An 18233-nucleotide genomic window follows, 5' to 3' on the forward strand; every position below is an offset into this window, starting at 1 on the left:
CAAGCCAACTGATTCCGAGTTGTGGGCTTGATGTTTCAGGAGTATAATTATTGAGTGCACAGAATCCAAAGTAAAAAGGCGGGGGGGGGGGGTCCTTTTCTGCTGCTAGAACCATTCTCCCATCAGCATATTAAAAAAATAAAAATAAAAAGCTGTTATCAGGTAAGACAAAGACCTCTAGCTGTCCACCAAAAACAACCACAAACAAACAAACAAAAAAACCCATTCTCCATTCTCTGCTCCTTTGGGCACAGAACTACAACTCCCAGCCTCCCTTGCAATTAGGCGTAGCGCCAGACTGAGCTCTCTTCCTGGGCGCAGTAGCAGGAAGTGATGTGCGCCGCTTCCAGCTGTGACCCATAACCAATACGCAAGGGCGCTTTCTCCATGCTCTTTCCCCATTCAGCTTGGCTGTGCTGGCAGTGCTCAGGGTAGGCCACACATTTGAGATGCCAAAGCAGCCCTCAGCCTTGCTTGGTGGATCACAGCATGAAGGGGAGCTTCCTTAGACCTGAGTGCCCAGCCTGAACCTTACGTGAGAAAGAGTTTGACTCTTTTTGTTGTTGTTCTCTAAGGGACCGAACGTTAGAGATCTAGTTTCTAACCTCCGTTTACCTGCCCTAAGTACTATACTGAAAAAAGAAAATAACATACTGACGCTCAGGTCCGTAATAGATGCCCCCACGACTGATACCAAACATGATCATGTTCTCGTATTTTTAAAAAGTATATTGTGAAAGTTTGATACTTTCAGGACTCTTTCCCTAGAACACACACACACAGACACACATACACACCAAAGAAAAGGAACCGAGGTAGAAAGACAGTCAGGAGAATTTAAATATTGCAGGACTTGACTTTAAACTCACGTGTATCTGCAGTTACATTATGAAACAAGACACAGGATTCAGGCTAATGTATTACTTTAACAGTTAGGACGTCAAAACATCCCCTGCAAAGAACACAATGTTCTGTCAGCGGCTTCTACATTTACCCTTGCAAGAAAGAGAAAGAACACCAGCTATGGTGAGCCTACACCGCAGATGTAAGACTTACTCATCGCATTTCCATGCACCAGAGATGTAATGTAAGTTTGTTTGGCAGAACTATTTTTACACATAGCTTTGACTCCTACTGTATTCCTTCCCACTGAATACGCTCCTGTTGTATTTGTATTGGAGATTGTTTGCTCTCGTTCTCATTCAGGTCTGAGAGGGATTTGCTGGGTGAACTCAGGGAAGTCCCTTCATATACATCTATGACATCAAGCACTCCCACAAGTGAGGAATATTATGGGCCGCTTACACCTGTAATGCAGACATTACTACCATGACTGATGACACGAGTTCTGGGTTGCTTGGAGAAGTGCTGGGTTCTCAGCAGAGAAGGGTCCACGCCTCCCGAGGGCAAGGCAAGTGGATATTGACCAGTCTACCCCACTTCCCAGAGTTAACTGCTGTGCAGTAACGGACAACATCACACCGTACACAGGTAGGGGAATTCTGGTGGCATCGTGGGTCCAGAGGTTGGACTTCGTCTTGGCTCCCACGCCGAGCAGCTCCATAGCCCTGAAAGTTCCTTAATTTTTCAGCGGCCTGGATGTTCTTATCTACAAAAACAAACACCTCTCCCCTTCCCCCCACTTACATCCTTCAGAGCCTCAACATCATCTTCAAGAAGTGAAATGTTCTTCCAGCAGTAAGCAAGGAAGACGCTTTAGGATCTGACCCAGTCCGCCTTTCCATCCCATCAACCCCTTGTCACCTTCAGGCACCAGGCAAAGCACTTCTTGCCTCCTGGATATGCAACGCTCCACTGAGCTGCGTCTCTGCCTTCTGTCGTCCTCCCTGTCAGTCTGAGAAGCTTCCTACGTTAAAAAAAAAAAAAAAAAAAAAAGGCATAAAAACATCAGGGTCTCCTCAGCAAGGCCCTTCCAAACGCCTCCGGGCCCTCGGTTCCTTTGCCTCTGTGCTCTCACCACACTGGGCACACACCTTCTCCTTAAAAGTTATTACCCTCAACTACAATTATTTATAATTACTTTGTTTGTTTAGCTTTTTTACCACAAGAGTTGTGAACTCCTGGAAAGCAAAGTCCTTACTCCACCTTGATGAAGGGCTTTGCACCAAATGCTCCTCTACCTGGAACATTCTCCCCGGGGAGAGACACACGTGGCTCACTCCCTACTTCCTTCACATCTTTGTTCAAATGTCAGCTTCTGGCTGAGGCCTCATCTGAGTTCCATATTTAAAGGTGCAGCCTGGGGGCACCTGGGTGGCTCAGTGGGTTGAGCGTCTGCCTTTGGCTCAGGGGGGTCATGATCCCGGAGTCCTAGGATCGAGCCCTGTATCGGGCTCCCTGCTCAATGGGGAGCGTGTTTCTACCGCTCCCTCTGCTCCTCTTCCTGCTCATGCTCTCTCTTTCTCTCATGTGCATGCTCTCTGTCTCTCTCTCAAATAAACAAAATCTTCAAATAAATAAATAAATAAATAAATAAAGGGCAGCCTGACCCTCCTCATTCCTTGAGCTACTCAGCCAGGCCCCTCAACTTGGTGTTTTTCCATTTCAATCGACACCTTTTGAATCACAACATAATTTACTTATTATGTTGTTTATGGATGACGGTTCGTCCCCCTATCTAAAATGTAGGCTTTGTGAGGGTATGGATCTTTGACCATTACTGATAAATTATAAGCCCCCGGATCTGTGCCTGGCACATAAAGGGTGTTTGGGATCTGTTCGTTGACCAGGTGAATGAGGGAACGTTTACATTCCAAAGGGCCTAGAAGTTCAATAACTATTGATTGATGAAATGAATGAATAAATGCCTGGTCTGACATTGTTTTCGTGCACAAGAAAGAAAGTCAAATTAAATTGATTGGAAGAAGAACTAAACCCGAGTTTTATTTCCTTTCTCTTTTCCTTGAGAGAGGCATGGGCAAAGAACATGAACGGTCACAGACAGAACTGGGTTCAAATCCCAACTGGGACACTTCGGTGTTACTTAGCCTCTCCTGATCCTGAGCCGCCTCGGTGTACAATGGGTTCACTGAACAATATTCCCCCCTTAGGCTATGTTCAGAACCCAGAGATTACTTGACTCTGAGAAACAAACTGAGGGTTGCTGGAAGGGAGGTGGGTGGGGGGATGGGGTAACAGCGTGATGGGTATTAAGGAGGGCACGTGATGTGATGAGCACTGGGTGTTACAGGCAACCAAGGACTCATTGAACACTACATCAAAACCTAATGATGTACTGTATGTTGGCTACTTGAATTAAAAAAGAAAGAAAGAAAAAGAACCCAGAGATTATACTACAGAAGCCCTTAACCACAGGACGTGGCACATTGGAAGTACTTAGTGGACAGAAGCTGCTACAGTGATTGTATGCTCAGTGCTGAGGGGCTCTTATACACACTTGGGTCCCCAAGGACCACCATGGAGAACCAGAAGCCTGAGACCAAGCTGTCCAGTCTCGCCGTCCGCTCCCTGAAGTTGGACTTCTATCTCTAGACATGACCTGGCACCTAGGCACTCTTGGTAGCGGAGAAGGAGGTGGTCACACACATTTCTTTACCATCTACTTCCTCGAGGAGTCTGTCCTTGCACTGAACAAACTACATCCCAAACCACAATTTTTTTGAAACCCTACATGTGGCTGCCTTCTAACCCACACTCCACCAAGGCTACAATCCTCGAATTTTACTCCAACCGTGATGTTCATTTCTTCAGTCTTTTCTTTCACTCCTTCCAGCAGTGAACCGTTCCAGTGTATAGACGCTGACCTCTATGCTAAAGGCTGGGTATATATCTGGGGTAATTTGGACAAGGCACCTGCCCCCAGAGCTCACGATCTAATGGGCAGAGCAGGCAATAAACAAGTGTGCAAATACAGAATCACAAGTTGTGACAGATGCTCTGAGAGATATGAGCAAGGTGTGGTGAGAGATAACGACAGAGGGAGAGGTGAGACCTAATTAGCATAGGGTGGAGGAAGGGAAGTTACCTTTAATACTAAGACATAGAGCATGTAATAGACGGCTAAATTTGCAGTTGGCTCTTCCATACCAGTCTCTCTGCTTCTCAGTCAGGTTCAAGTTTTTCAATGGCAACAAAAGATCTTAAACTAGATCGGTATGTTCTATACCCACCCGGCCAGGGTTGCACGGAAATTTAGGTTAAACAGCGTTTACCTTGTTGGCTTTTACTGACCTTGGTGTGTTCGAGCAAGTTTGGGAAAATGAGACTCCTAATATTTGTAATTTTATGAATGCTACAGATTTTTTTTTTTTAAGATTTTATTTATTTATTTGACAGAGAGGCAGAGAGCACGAGCAAGGGGAGCGGCAGGCAAAGGGAGAGGGAGAAGTAAATTCCCGACTGAGCAGGGAGCCCGATGCAGGACTTGATCTCAGGCCACCAGGATCGTGACCTGAGCCAAAGGCAGCCGCTTTACCAATCGAGCCACCCAAGCGCCCCTGATATGCTATGAATTTTTAAATATGGTATCACATCTGATGATTTTTCTTCACAACCTCTTAATTTTTTAGCTCGATTATTATAGACCACTCTTGCTTCTCCTACTGAAATTAGAACCATCATTTCTCTGACTTTCCTGATTGTGGTTAGTTATTAAGAGTATTACGGAGATCAAACAGGGAGCAAGAGACTCCCCAAAGTATATAAAACCTGGAAGCTTTGAGGAAACTGATCCTAAATGCAGCTGACATAATAAAATAAAGTACTTTTCCATGACTACTGCTATTTTATGTAACAGATAGACTTGCATTTAGAGTTGATGCTTTATGAAAAGAGACAGGGACCTTGGCATAGGCTGGCCATGTGATTAAGATGAACTTCCATAAAAAGAAAAGAAAAGAACAAAGCCTGAGAAATAGTACAATCTGACCACTGGCGTAGTCCTTCTTTTTTTTCCTCTCCTGAGAATAAAGGCAAAGACAACTGGCATCCGCTGGAAAGGAAAACTGCCTCACACTGTTCATTCATGAGTTTTCAGCTGTAATTAAACATCTAATGCTCCAGATGGCTAAGTTTTCAAAATTAGTACATTTCCGCTCTGCTGAAACAGTTTATTTTGAAATGTTCAAAATACTATCCAGTGGTGCTTAACAAGTGAAGAAGAGAATCTTGCATAACTCCGAAAGGTATATTCGAATATATGCCTCACGGACAAATTCATGATTCAATAATACGTGTTCGCCATCTTCTTCTTTTTATCTATTGACCTATATAGAGAACAGTCTTAAAAATTCGATGTTACGTGCCCTTGTCTCACATGTAATTCCCATCCTGCTGTAAGACAGAATCCCTCATCTTTGCCAGGTGAGAATGAAGCAGAGTGTACTTCCTTGCCTCTTGACTTTAGGTCTGGTTATGTGAGGTGTTTTAGCCATTGGCCTGTGGGCAGAAGTGCTAGACACTAGGCTTCGAGAACACCATTATCTCTGATCGCTACTCTCATGCCTCTGCAATGACCCTGAAAAGGATCTCTCGCTGAGTGGCTGATGCCCCACCATCCTGTGCCCAAATTCAATATACATGCAACCAAACTGAGCACAAGTCATATCAGAAAGTCAAGTCCAGCTGGACCCTCAGCTTGATGCAATCTGCCCAGCGGAGCTCAACCCACATCAGCAGACCCCTCAGCTAGACAGCAGACACAAGAGTGGGAAGAAAGGATTATCCAGTCACTGAGTTTTGGGGTAGTTTGTCGGACAGCAAGAGCTCCTGATACACTCTGTCACTGCCCCATTCTCTGAGGGCGAAGGAAGTTGGAGGGAGAGAGATGGCAGGCCACCTAAAATAAAATATAGCAAAAAGGATCATTTTAGGCATATTTGTCTTACACACCTCCCTCCTAACCACACCTCCTAATTTTAGACTTCTCAGGTCTGTAAAAACGTGTGATTCCTCTTTGACACATCAAGAGTAGCCACTCAGAATTCTGTAGACTTGATTTTATTAAAAATTCTTTGGTGAAAGTATCAGTACAACTATTTTCTGGAAGAAAGACCCATAGTCAACATTTTTCTTTTCCCTGCAAATCTGTTTCAGGCCTAAAACTGGGCAGAGAGATGCTTTTAAATGTTTCTGCTAAATGAAAATCTGATTATGTGTCCATGCACTGTGGTGGTTTTGTCAGATGTATTCATTATATTATATGCCACATTTCTACTGGACGCTTTTCCTGAATGATTTCATTCAGTAGTTATAACAATATTGTGAGGTAGGTTGTTGTGGCTCAAATTAGTACACGGATTCAGAAACGTTAAATAATATACTCACAGTGACACCTCTGGGTAGTTATGATCCATGCCAAGAGCATCTGATCCTCAACTTTTACCCCAATACCTTCCAAGAAATTAAATTAACAAAATTATTTAAATTTTTAATATATATTAAAATACACAGGGATGCCTGGGTGGCTCAGTCAGTTAAGCATCTGCCTCAGATCATGATCTCAGGGTCCTGGGATCGAGCCCCACACTGGGCTCCCTGTTCAGTGGGGAGTCTGCTCCTCCCTCTCCTCCCCACTCAAGCTCCCTCTCTCTATCTCTGTGGCTCTGTCTCTGTCTCTCTCCCTCAAATAAACAAACAAAATCTTTGGGGAAAAAAAATATAGTAGGGTGGAGAAAGGAAAGTGCTCCACTGAGTACTTTCATCTGGCATCTTAATACTAATACTAAAAGCAACAGAGAGACCTTTTTGTATCTTTTGGAGAGACAGAAGTTCTTCGAGATGGATGTTGCCTTCCAAGGGCTCAGAGTCCCTCTTGACGTGCGGAGTGAACCACTGTGCAATTACATACTTTATTTGCAGCCCATGTATTGAACATCTGTCGTCCTTCCCGAAAAGTAAGCTCCATAGGGCAGGGCTGTGTCTGTCCCTTGCACCCTCCCTTTGTCCAAGACAGTATTGACCCAGTAATTCGGCGAATTACGGACACAGGTGAAAATTTCGGTGAATGCCTATTGAACAAAAACAAGATGAGTGGGTTGTCAAAGAGAGCCCCTGAATCTCTTCTTCACTGCCTCGTGTCCGTCCCTGACACCCCACAGATGTATAAACACTACCCTAGCACCTCACTCCACAACACCCCGACCTAACTGAAGATTCATTTTCTTCATTGGCCGTATCTCACCTCGAACCCGCACACTACTTTTCTTTCATTTTTTTCTGATCTGATGATTTTTCAACCTCTCAGTTCACACCGAGAAAACATATTTCATTGAACTCAGCCCCCAAACTTAACCATCACGGTGGCCTAGGAAACCAATAAATTCACCTGGGACTCCAAAGTAGAAATCACTGTGGAGGTACAACTAGCAAAGAACCGTGTGCCATGGAAGCGAAGAAAAGGGCAAGTGAGAGATCTGAGTAAGCGAATAAGAATCCACCTGCCTCTTTGGTTTAACAATAAAAGGCAAACCAGATACTAGGACAGGAAAGGACGCTGACGGCGCTTAGAAATATAGAACAAGAGCAGGGATTCTTGAATGCAAAGGAGGCTGGCTTGAGTAGTTAGGGGAAGAGCAAAAGAAGGATCTGGATGCAGGGAAGAATACGTGGGGTACAAGTGCTCAACGGAAGAGGATGTGTGGACAGAAGCTGAGTGAGCTCTGTGGCGCCTGCGCACCGGGACGCCTGCGGGAAAAGTGGGACAAGAATCTGGGCTTTTAACGCTGTGTCAGTTTTAACAACTCAAAGTCTCTGCTGCTTATGCACCTCCGGGGACTCAAGCACTCTGCGGCCATGCCTTGCCTTTTCTGTGGGTTTACAGTTCCTCGCTCTCTCTGCTTCATTCTGTACAGACGGGGGTGTCTCTCCGGGCAAAGTGCACGTGAGTGGTGGTCACTGTACGGGATGGTCAGGAGGGTCACCCATGGATTCGAGGTGAGGTCCGAAGGGTGGCAGGCCCTCACTGACCTGCTTGACAGTGGAACGGGGAACTTCTCCAGGACAGAACACAAGGTAGACGCTTTTTGCGAAGGAGGGAGAGAAGAAATATTGGGAATTATAGATTATAGAAAGCAGTGCATCTGAGATGATCTAGCCAGACATCATTTTATTGATTACGGAAGGATAAAAGGGGAGTGATTTCTAAATGCAGAACACACTTTGAAGTGTTATTTTTGAAAGAACAGCTTGAGCCCTTTCAAGTAAATCAATGAATGAAATGCAACCTGCATTATTCACACGGTAGCAGCAAACAATTTTAATTATATTAGGTCAGATTTGATGTGGTTTTCTAATAAAGCAGACTCTTGCTTAGAGCGGCTGTGCATTAAATCCATTAAATCTCTGAAAACACTGTGCATTTGGGAAAAATTAATTTGAAATTTGTCATGTCGCTTTCCTCTGTTTTGACTTTGGCTATTCATTTACATTTAGAAACAGCGTTTCAAGGATGGGTGAGTTCTTACGGTGTTCAGATCGTTTAATCTGCAAATATGTTTCAAAAGTAAGATAATCTCATCCATGTCATTAACAGGCCGCTGACTTGAATGTAAACACCCTGGGACAAGTCACCAATCAATCTTATGAAAATGACGCAGGGGAGCTGGATTCTTTTCTCTTTGGAAATAACAACTATTCTACCCTAATACAATCCTTTGTTTGGCCCTGCTTTCTAAAGTGCGTAAGTATATTGTTTCTACCGCGAGCTGCTACAAATCTTCTCTGGGAGTGAGAAGGGTATAAATCCATAAATAGAGTCAAAGTGAGTCATGTGTTAGTCAATAGGGAAATTGTCAACGGATTGTGCTTATCTATATGGCCAGAACAGTCCTTCTGGTTAGGCTCTGGGATAAAATACACCACCACCACCCTCTTCACAGTGGGTGAGGCTATGGGTACGTTTTAACACCTGGTAGCTACCCGGTCTCCAAGAAAAGCAAGCAGTCATGCCTTTCCAATTTTGACTCACAAAATCTAAAGACTAGAGGGGACTTTCTCGGTCATCCAGGTCTATTCTTCCATCTGACGCTGGAATGTTCTAGATTCTGTACTCAATCTCTAGTTGAACACGTACAGAGACCCCGAGCCCAACTAAAGACAGTGCATCCCATCACTGTGTGGCTCTGATCCTTACAAGATCCTTCAAAATAGTGGGTCGAAACAGTTCCCCCCTTCATTGTCATCCATTTGTAGGGCCAGTCAAATTTCTGTTTTCCAACCTAAAACCCCATGATGCGTGTCTGCTCTCGGACACTTCCTGCCTTAAGACGAGTTCTGGCGTAAAAGAAATCTACTTATGATAGTAAGGTATGAGCTCGCATTACTATAAGGATTCACACATCTCAGGCTCTTTTGTTCTGTATTTCTATCACTTTGCTCTTGTAATGAAACCATGCAACGCATACTGAGACAGAAAGCTCCGGCAAATTATCTGAATCATTTTTTTCGGCCCCTAGTTAAAGGATTACAGGCTTTCTTCTCTTCAGACCTTGACCTTGGAATAAAAGTCAGACCACTTCGACGGCAGCTTTTAGAGCTGCTTTGTTAACATAGCAGTTCCCAGCCATGTGTGGCTGGAAGAACTGAATGCTTCATTTTATTTAACTTGAGTTAATTTAAATTTTAAAATTAAAGCAGTATAAACTATGTTTCCATTAAATACCACTTTCTAGTTGTAGCGGATTATATTTTACCTCTCCCTTGCATTGTGTAAGATATAATTATTACATTATAGAGTGTTTCGGGTCCGTGCGTCATTTCCAGCACACACACAAATGCATGACCAATCTAACAGGGGCCAATGCTTGATTCAGTTTAAATGTTTTTTTCTGTGCACAGAGGTAACATCGCAATATGTTTATTTGAATATTTTGTGTAACAGCAGAAGTTACAGTGATACTTACAGAAGTCACACTTGAAAACTAAATTGAAATACTTATTCATTTTTTTTTTGGAGAGAGAAAGAGAGCACAAGAGATGGGGGAGGGGCAGCAGGAGAGAGAGGGAATCCTAAGCAGGCTCCACACCCAGCATGGAGCCTGACATGGGGCTTGATCTCACCACCCTTAGATTACGCCCTGAGCCAAAATCAAGAGTCCGACGCTTAACTGACTGAACCATCCAGGCACCCCAAAATACTTATTCTAATCTAGTAGATTTAAATTCTATTTCTACTACAAAAAATAAGTATGGAAAAATTTTTAAATTTAAAATAAAGGCATATTACTCATGCAAAATCAAGAGGAAATTAGAAGCCGGTGTTATAACCATAACAGTAATGGAGAAAAGCAGACTGAGAGAAAATGTCAGCATTTTCACAAAGAATGACAAATGCAATTTGCTGGGGCACAGCAGAAGGCAAAAGCTGTTTCCTTTTGTGTAAAAAAAAAAAATCATACAAAATTAAGTAAGCAAAGTCGAGGCTTTTTCAGCAAACACATTATGGATTTGATAAGAAGTTTAAACAGTCAAAAGCATTCAGTGGAATTAATTTACTGAAATTGAATTTAATGTCCAATAAAACTTTAAATAATTTTTCAGTGCAATCTTAACGTGGAACTCTGGCCAGTGATATATTGCTTTGGATCCTTATGCAAAATAAAACCCCACGTTTATTTGTTTGTTTATATATATATATATATATATATATATATATATATATATATATATATATATATATATATATATTTCTGGAACACCATTTTTAGATGGAGACATGGCATAATAAGACATTATTTCCTTTATTGAAATTTTATTAGAACATTATGAGGAAAAAATTTAAATGACATTTTAAGGTCTTTAGGGAAGCCGCAAATGATTGCACATAAAATCCAAGAGCTTACAATACGAAAGATTAATTGATTCAAAATTTGAAAAATTGCAAGTACTTTTTGTTAGTCTTAGCTGAGTTGCGTGATAAAGTCTCTGCCCGATTAATACTTTGGCTATCTTTTGTTTCAAGGGACTTCCAAAATTACATAGAAATGTTGTTAATTCCCAGCCTTAAAAATCAAATTCATGGAGGGGCGCCTGGGTGGCACAGCGGTTAAGCGTCTGCCTTCGGCTCAGGGCGTGATCCTGGCGTTACAGGATCGAGCCCCACATCAGGCTCTTCAGCTAGGAGCCTGCTTCTTCCTCTCCCACTCCCCTGCTTGTGTTCCCTCTCTCACTGGCTGTCTCTATCTCTGTCGAATAAAATAATATAAAATCTTTAAAAAAAAAAAAAATCAAATTCATGGGTGCCTGGGTGGCTCAGCTGGTTAAGCGACTGCCTTTGGCTCAGCTCATGATCCTGGAGTCCCAGGATCGAGTCCCACATCAGGCTCCCTGCTCAGCAGGGAGTCTGCTTCTCCCTCTGACCCTCCCCTGTCTCATGATTTCACGCTCTCTCTCAAATAAATAAAATCTTTAAAAAAAATCAAATTCATGCCATAGGTATTGTTTTAAATCTGTTAAAACTATCCAGGAATTTTAGCTACATAAGGGAAAAAGTCAGTCCCTATTAATGACAGATAGTGCTCCAGCCATATTAAGTCAAAAAAAAAAAATTGGGATTTATTTGAATTTTAGAACAAGACACTCATGTTTCCTTTATTGTTTTATACAACATGTATGGTACATATCGATGGTATCTGTGGTCAGTTCTCTGGGGCAGACTCCATGAAAAGTATCATGGATAGAGGTCTTAATGTCATTGTGTATAGACCAAATGCTATGAAAAATCACCCGTTTGTGAAACTCTTAAATAAACAGAAGACAATTTAATGATCTTGTCTTCTTTGCAAATGCCTGTCGGTTGAACTGCAGAAGGGTTCTACAAGGATTTACTGTAAACTCCTGTTCAAGTTTTTCTTAAAACAAAAGAAATGCTTGCCAAATATTCAATAACCAAAGAGAAAAAACGGCAGTATGATTTGTGTCACAGAAAAAAGATGACAGCGTGATTTATGTTTTCTCACTGATGTGACACTGCATATAAATGAGCTAAATTTGATGCACCAGGAAAGTAAAAACTTATTTGTGGGCTAGCAATACAGTATGGGAATAGATGGTGAAATCGAGACTTTTCATAATAAAATTCCATAATTTTTCGACATTAGCTCTAGCAGAAATCGGTATATCAAAGATTTTACTTATCACGAGCACTATTATGTAAATTGCTGCCAACGCTAAAAGAAAAACTTGAATAATGCTGTGTTAATTGTGACCAATTTTAAGGGGCTTTTCACTTTATGCAACACCACTTTGAATTTGGTAGCAATAATACTGAGCTGACACGAGAGTTAGTGAATTTATTTAACTCAGTTTTAAAACTACGTCAAATCAATTCTTCTAAAAATGATAGCCAATTTTGTCAAACGAGTGCAAATATTAAAGGAAAATGACTTTTTGGTACCTGCCTCTATTATTGGAAACACTCGTAGGTATGGTTAAACTTCCTTGGGTGTGGGAACTTACTTTTTTCGACTGCAAAGTTTACGAAATCTAAATACAGATCAAGTATTTCTGATGAAAATTCAAGATTCAAATTGAGATGTGCTGTGTGTAAATTATATGCCAGATTTTGAAGACATTCTATGAGAACGAAATTAAAAACATCTCATAAATAATGTTTTATATTGATTACACTTGAAATGGTAATAAGCTCTGATCTATGGGGTTAAACAAAATATATATCTCAATTAATTTTATCAGGCATGAATCTATACTGATATAAAGAAATGACCCTTTTATTTATCTTCAGAAAATAAATAAATGAAAGAGAATAGGTAAATCTCCCACACAGAATTCCAAATGATTTATGTAGATTCTCCCCCTTCGAGGGAGTAGAAGTAACTACCCCTTAAGTCTTCCTTCCGACAAGTACAATATGGAAAGGGCTGGGGAAGTAACTTTACAGTGGAGACACCCGACAAACCCCACCTCCATCAGGTGACCAAGGTTAACATCTGTGGCAAACCATGTTGAGAGCATGAACCCTCGATATGATGTCATGACAGTGATGATGTTACTTGGGTGGCCTTCCTCCTACACACCTGTTGCCTCTATGATCTGTGTGGTTTTCAACACTAATACTAAGCAATTAACTTAATTTTAATACTGTTTACCTGGAGATAGCATCAGAGCCCATGGGGTAAGGGATCAGTCCCATAAGACTGACCCCTCCCTTGCCCTACTTCAGACACCAGTCCCAAGTCCTGGTTGTCACCTGTGCTACAGATCCCCTTGTTAGATTCTATTAACTTGGTAGAGTGGCTCACAGAACTCAGAGAAATAGGCTACCTGCTAGATTACTGGTTTATTACAAAGTATATTAAAGGATAGGAATGAGGAGCCAGATGCTTCTGTCCCCAGGGAGTTTGGGTGAATGCCCGTGGAGGTGTTCTGGTTCGCCGTCCTGAAAGCTGTCTAAATCACCTCTTTCTGGGTTTTTAGGAAGGCTCGTTACATGGCCATGAGTAAGTCACTGGACATTAGCAATTGGTTCACCCTCTAGCCCCTCTCCACTCCCTTGGAAGTCAGGGGGTAGGACAGAAAGCTCCAACCCTTCAATCACATGGTTGGTTCCCCTGGCAACCAGCCCCCCAAATTTGGTACTCTCCAAAAGACACTTTATTAACATAAACGCAGGTGTTCAACTGAAACAAAAACAAAGGGTTTTTCTAAGGATATCAAGATACCTTTATGGTTCTCTTCACTTAGGAAATTCTAAGTGTCTTAGGGACTCTGTGCCAAAATTGGGGACAAAGACCAAATACATATTTCTTACTATAAATCACAACCCCGCAATCTTTGTAGGATCATGAAAAAACACCAGACAAACCCCAATTCAGGGAGCTTCTACAAAATACCTGACCAGTATCCTCGACACTGTCAAAATCATCAAAGCCAAGAGTCTCAGAAACCATCACAGTTGAAAGAAGCTAAGACGACTTGGTGGATGGCCTACATGGGGTCCTGGAACAGAAAAAGGACATCAGGTAAAAAGAAAGTAATCTGAATAGAATATGACGTTAACAATAATGTATCATTATGGATTCACTGGTTGTGACAAATACCGCACGCTAATGTTAAGATGGCCGCAGTACGGAGAACTGGGTACAGGGTACACAAGAATCTCTCCCCTACATCCACAACTTTTCCGTAAATCTAAAGCTATTCTCAAATACAAACTTTATCACAAAAATTTAATTCTACCTGTGTCTTTTTATTTTTTAATGCAGCTACTAAAAAATTTTAAATTTCCCACGTGGTTCACATGATGATTCTATTGTAAAGAACCTCGCTAGGGGCGCCTGGGGGGCTCAGTCGGTTAAGCATCTGCCTTCAGCTCAGGTCATGATCCCAGGGTCCTGGGATGGAGCCCCATGTCAGGCTCTCTGCTCAGCGGGGAGCCTGCTTCTCTCTCTCCCTGCCACTCCCCCTGCTTGTGCCCTCTCGCTCTCTCACTTTCTCGCTCTCTGTCAAATAAATAAATAAAATCTTAAAAAAAAAAAAGCACTGTGCTAGAGAATGGGGTTGCCATGGAGCAGGCAGCAGTGAACCTGTTGTCTGGAAACCCCTGGTGGTAAGCCTGACTTTACCGCCTAGCGCACGTATCGCATGCCCTCTTAGCCTGAGGTCCTCAAATGCACGATGAGAATAAAAGGATTGCTGCAAAGATTACTTAAGATGGTTCGTTTGCAGGAAATGAGCACAGTTCCTGGCCCATAATGAACACACGCTTGGTGACAGCTAACATGTGCTGGCTTCTTGCTCTTGCAGAAGGAGGCCCATCGCTGCAAGGCAGCACAAAGCTTGGGGAATTGCAGAGAAAGGAACGCTTTCAGGTTGGGAAGGTATCCAGAGAGAACAACATCTGACCTAGATCTTCGAAGGTTGACTACAGGCCCAGAAAAGCTGTTGATTTCCATATGGGTCTCTCCAGTCTCGATGTGAAACACACAGTATAGATTTATTTTCTCTTCCCATCCTTAGGGCTCGGCTCCCATCCTCTTGGTCGCCACTTGCTCTGTTGCCGAATGGCCATGTTCTCCTTGTGCGTGTCCTTAACATGGACCATATAAAAATGACACTCTACCACTTCCACATGTCATAATTCATTCGTTAATCACACGTAGAAACTTATTTTGCCTGGAGCTTAAAGGAGTATTTTTGGTATTGAAGTTTAGTTACCTTAGTTACTAGTTACAGCAGTCTAGTTACCGCAGACTGTATATACAGTATACTAGTTGACGTAGTGTTACATTTGTTAATGTAATGTTACAATGGTTCATTAGTTTAGGTGTTCAACATCGTGATGGGATAGTCTACACATTACGCTGTGCTCACCACGAGCGTGGCCACTATCTGTCACCATACAGCGCTATGACTCTACCACTGACTCTATTCCCGATGCTGGTTTGAATGCATCGGAATAAAGAGCCTTCGTCATCATACGCTACCGAACCAATTGACACAATACTTACATTGTTCCAATTCAGCCATACTGCCAAGAAAAATGGCCCAGGGTTTGCTTCCCAGCAGGAGATGGACAATTAATTCCATTTCCAGCAGAATCCTTCAGCGATGACAATCTCTTCTCCTGAAGGACTTTGCATCTACCCATTCATCCTCTCCCTTCACCAATACTGTTTGAGTGCTTACCATGTATCAAGTACTGATGACATGTTCTGAATGACCGTGTTTTCATGGCTTTTTCATATGCGTCTGTCCTATTTTCTGAGGAAGGTGTAAACAACTTAAAGACCTGGTTTATGGTTTCTCTGTCTTCTACAATCATCTTACACACACACACACACACACACACACACAGCCCTCCATCACTACCAAAAGCCATATCATCAGGGAGCAAGAATTCCTGTCCCCTTTTGGTCCTCCCAAGCTGGACTTGAGACAAATGAACAAGAGAAAATCAAATTTAATTGCATACATAATGGGGAATCCACACAAACATGGAAACGCCAAAGACAGGCAAAATGATGTCTATGTGTCTTCTTGAACTAAGGAGAAGGGAGTAGGGGTCTAGGATTCCAGAGGAAAGGAATGCACTTCACAGGACAATAAAAAGAGCAGACGTTTGGTAATTAGATGTTTGTCCTGCCAGACAGATAGGTCACTCAGATAAAATTTATCTGATAGTGACCTTTATTCTGAGAAAGACCCCCAGTGTTAGATGCTTCCACGTAGTCAAGGGAGGGACGAACGTTTCCCTTGAGCCTACAGGGTCTCAACTGCTTCAGTTCAAAATAACCTGCAGGCCATCCTGGGGTGGCCTGCCCTCAGCCCCTACTACAAGCATACTTTCCTACCTACAGGAGGGACAGAGATGCACTTTAAAGGAGAAAAGGAGTCAAAGTATAGGATCGCCTTCTTTTCTTTCTAAATAGGAAATATCTGTGCCTCTACTCCCACCTTCCCGGACCCCAGACTACAACTTCAGTTTTACTTTTACCATGAAATCCAGTTCTCAGTGATTATGATTTGATTCAAGTTTATTTCTTGGCAATCTATCCTCCTTTATGTGATAAGCCACCGAAAGTTGCTTGTTAAGTATCAGCCACACGGGCCTTACGGATTCTGGGGAAAACAGGCACATTCTCAGTCACAGGAAGTAAGGTTGTGGGGGCAGGGGGGTTGGGGATCTCCCCATCCGACACCTTGCCAAGGTACAGACCCTCCCCGTGCTTTCCACGCAGCCCCAGGGAGGCCCGGGAGTGAGTGCCCGGCGGCGCTGATTCACAAGCCTCAACCAGCAGTTGATTTGAGTTTGACACAAACCAGATCTCGGGCCCTGCAAGCTATTTAACTTAATTACTCTTCCAGTATGGAGCAAAAGTGGGAAACTGGGTGCTATAATCAGTGCCAGTCTTCTTGACTGATCTGATTGTTAAGGCTGGGGGAAATCAGCGACGGTGGGGGAGGCAGGCGGTCCTCGGTTTCCTTCCTACTACTTAGCTGTTCTTCTGAGGAATGCATTTAATTATAGAGGGAACTCGGTTATTTGCTTTCTAGTAGCTGCCTCTTCTTAGCTATTCCTACCGGGCGCCTTTCCCTCGCCGACAAACAAAGGCCTGTTTACAACTCGACCACATCCTTGGCTCCCGGTTCAGAGGCTTCTCCCACACCAAAGGAAAGCAAGGTAGTGTGATGCAAATCGCCCCACAGTGGGCTACCTTTGCCAAGCCGGGGACCTGTTTTCAGCTGCATGCAAACTAGAACCCTCCCAAGCCCCGTGAACTGTAAATAACTCGGGCTGTGAAAGGGGTCAGCCTGGTTTAATTTGGAGTTTCACAGAGCTTTTCTATAGCAATTCAAACACCGGTGAACAAACCCCTCTGGGGCCTTTAAAAAAAAATTCCAGGGCCGGCACCTCTATTTACTCTTTAGACTCCTGCCTGTCTGGTGGAGGTCTGTTCTTAAAAGCTAATCAGTGGTGGCTGCCCGGGCCCTCGGAGGCAGGCTGCCCCCTCCGCACCAGGCCGAAAATGGAGCGCCTGAGCACTGGGTTCACTGGGGGATCTGGTGCAGAGAAAGCATTTGTGAAAAAGCACCACAGAGTTTAATGCTGAGGCCAGGAGGAGGGCTGGGGAATCCTCGGACGGTGGCCAAGCTGAGCAGACTTGCAGTCAGCACAGCTCCCTTCTGCAGGGGGGAAGGTGGGCTCCCGCTCCTGCCCTGTTACCTAGCCATTCCACCGGGCTCATCTGAGGGCAATCTCCGCTGCCTTCTTTTCTTGTCAAATAGATCCTCAAACCTACAGGGATCGGCAAGGTCAGAGGCAACCCTGAGCATCTTTACTTTCTGTCTGTCCCTTCAGAAGCCATTGACGGGGCGATCCAGAATCCCAAAGGATCACAAGGCCAAGCGGTCCAGATGGACAGATGTCGGGACCAGAAGGTTCTAAGGACACTCCGTATCCTACTCGAGTCTCTGTAGAAACGACTTCCATTTCCCAGGCTCTCACTTGAGCCTCCCAACAAACAGCTTAACTTGTGGCAAACAGATTTGAGTGAGCTCTTAGGAGGGACACCATTACTGCAAGAATGTGAGGTATGGAATCCTAAATCAGATTTTAGCATGCTTGCTTGGAGGATGTTTAAGCGAGAGCAGAGATTTTGAATTTTTCTTTTTCCTGAGGTTGTAAGAACTGTTCCGCTTTGAACCAGATGACTCCTTCAGAGTGGCAAACTTCGCAAGATTTATTGGCAAAGACAGCTGCCTACTCTGGCAAGGAGAATGAAAAATATCCCGGC

General features: G+C 43.2%; 1 long non-coding RNA gene across 1 annotated transcript; it reads left to right on the plus strand.

Annotated features, from left to right (window-relative positions):
* The first annotated feature begins 984 nt into the window (after positions 1–984).
* On the plus strand, positions 985–13991 carry LOC148110147 (uncharacterized). The gene is made up of 3 exons (XR_015724599.1): positions 985–1087; positions 8513–8659; positions 13777–13991. It is a non-coding gene; the product is annotated as an uncharacterized LOC148110147 (long non-coding RNA).
* The last annotated feature ends 4242 nt before the right edge of the window (positions 13992–18233 follow it).

Source organism: Ursus americanus, chromosome 5 (assembly GCF_024610735.1).
Source record: "Ursus americanus isolate L20-20 chromosome 5, mUrsAme1.1.p, whole genome shotgun sequence".
NCBI lineage: Eukaryota > Metazoa > Chordata > Mammalia > Carnivora > Ursidae > Ursus > Ursus americanus.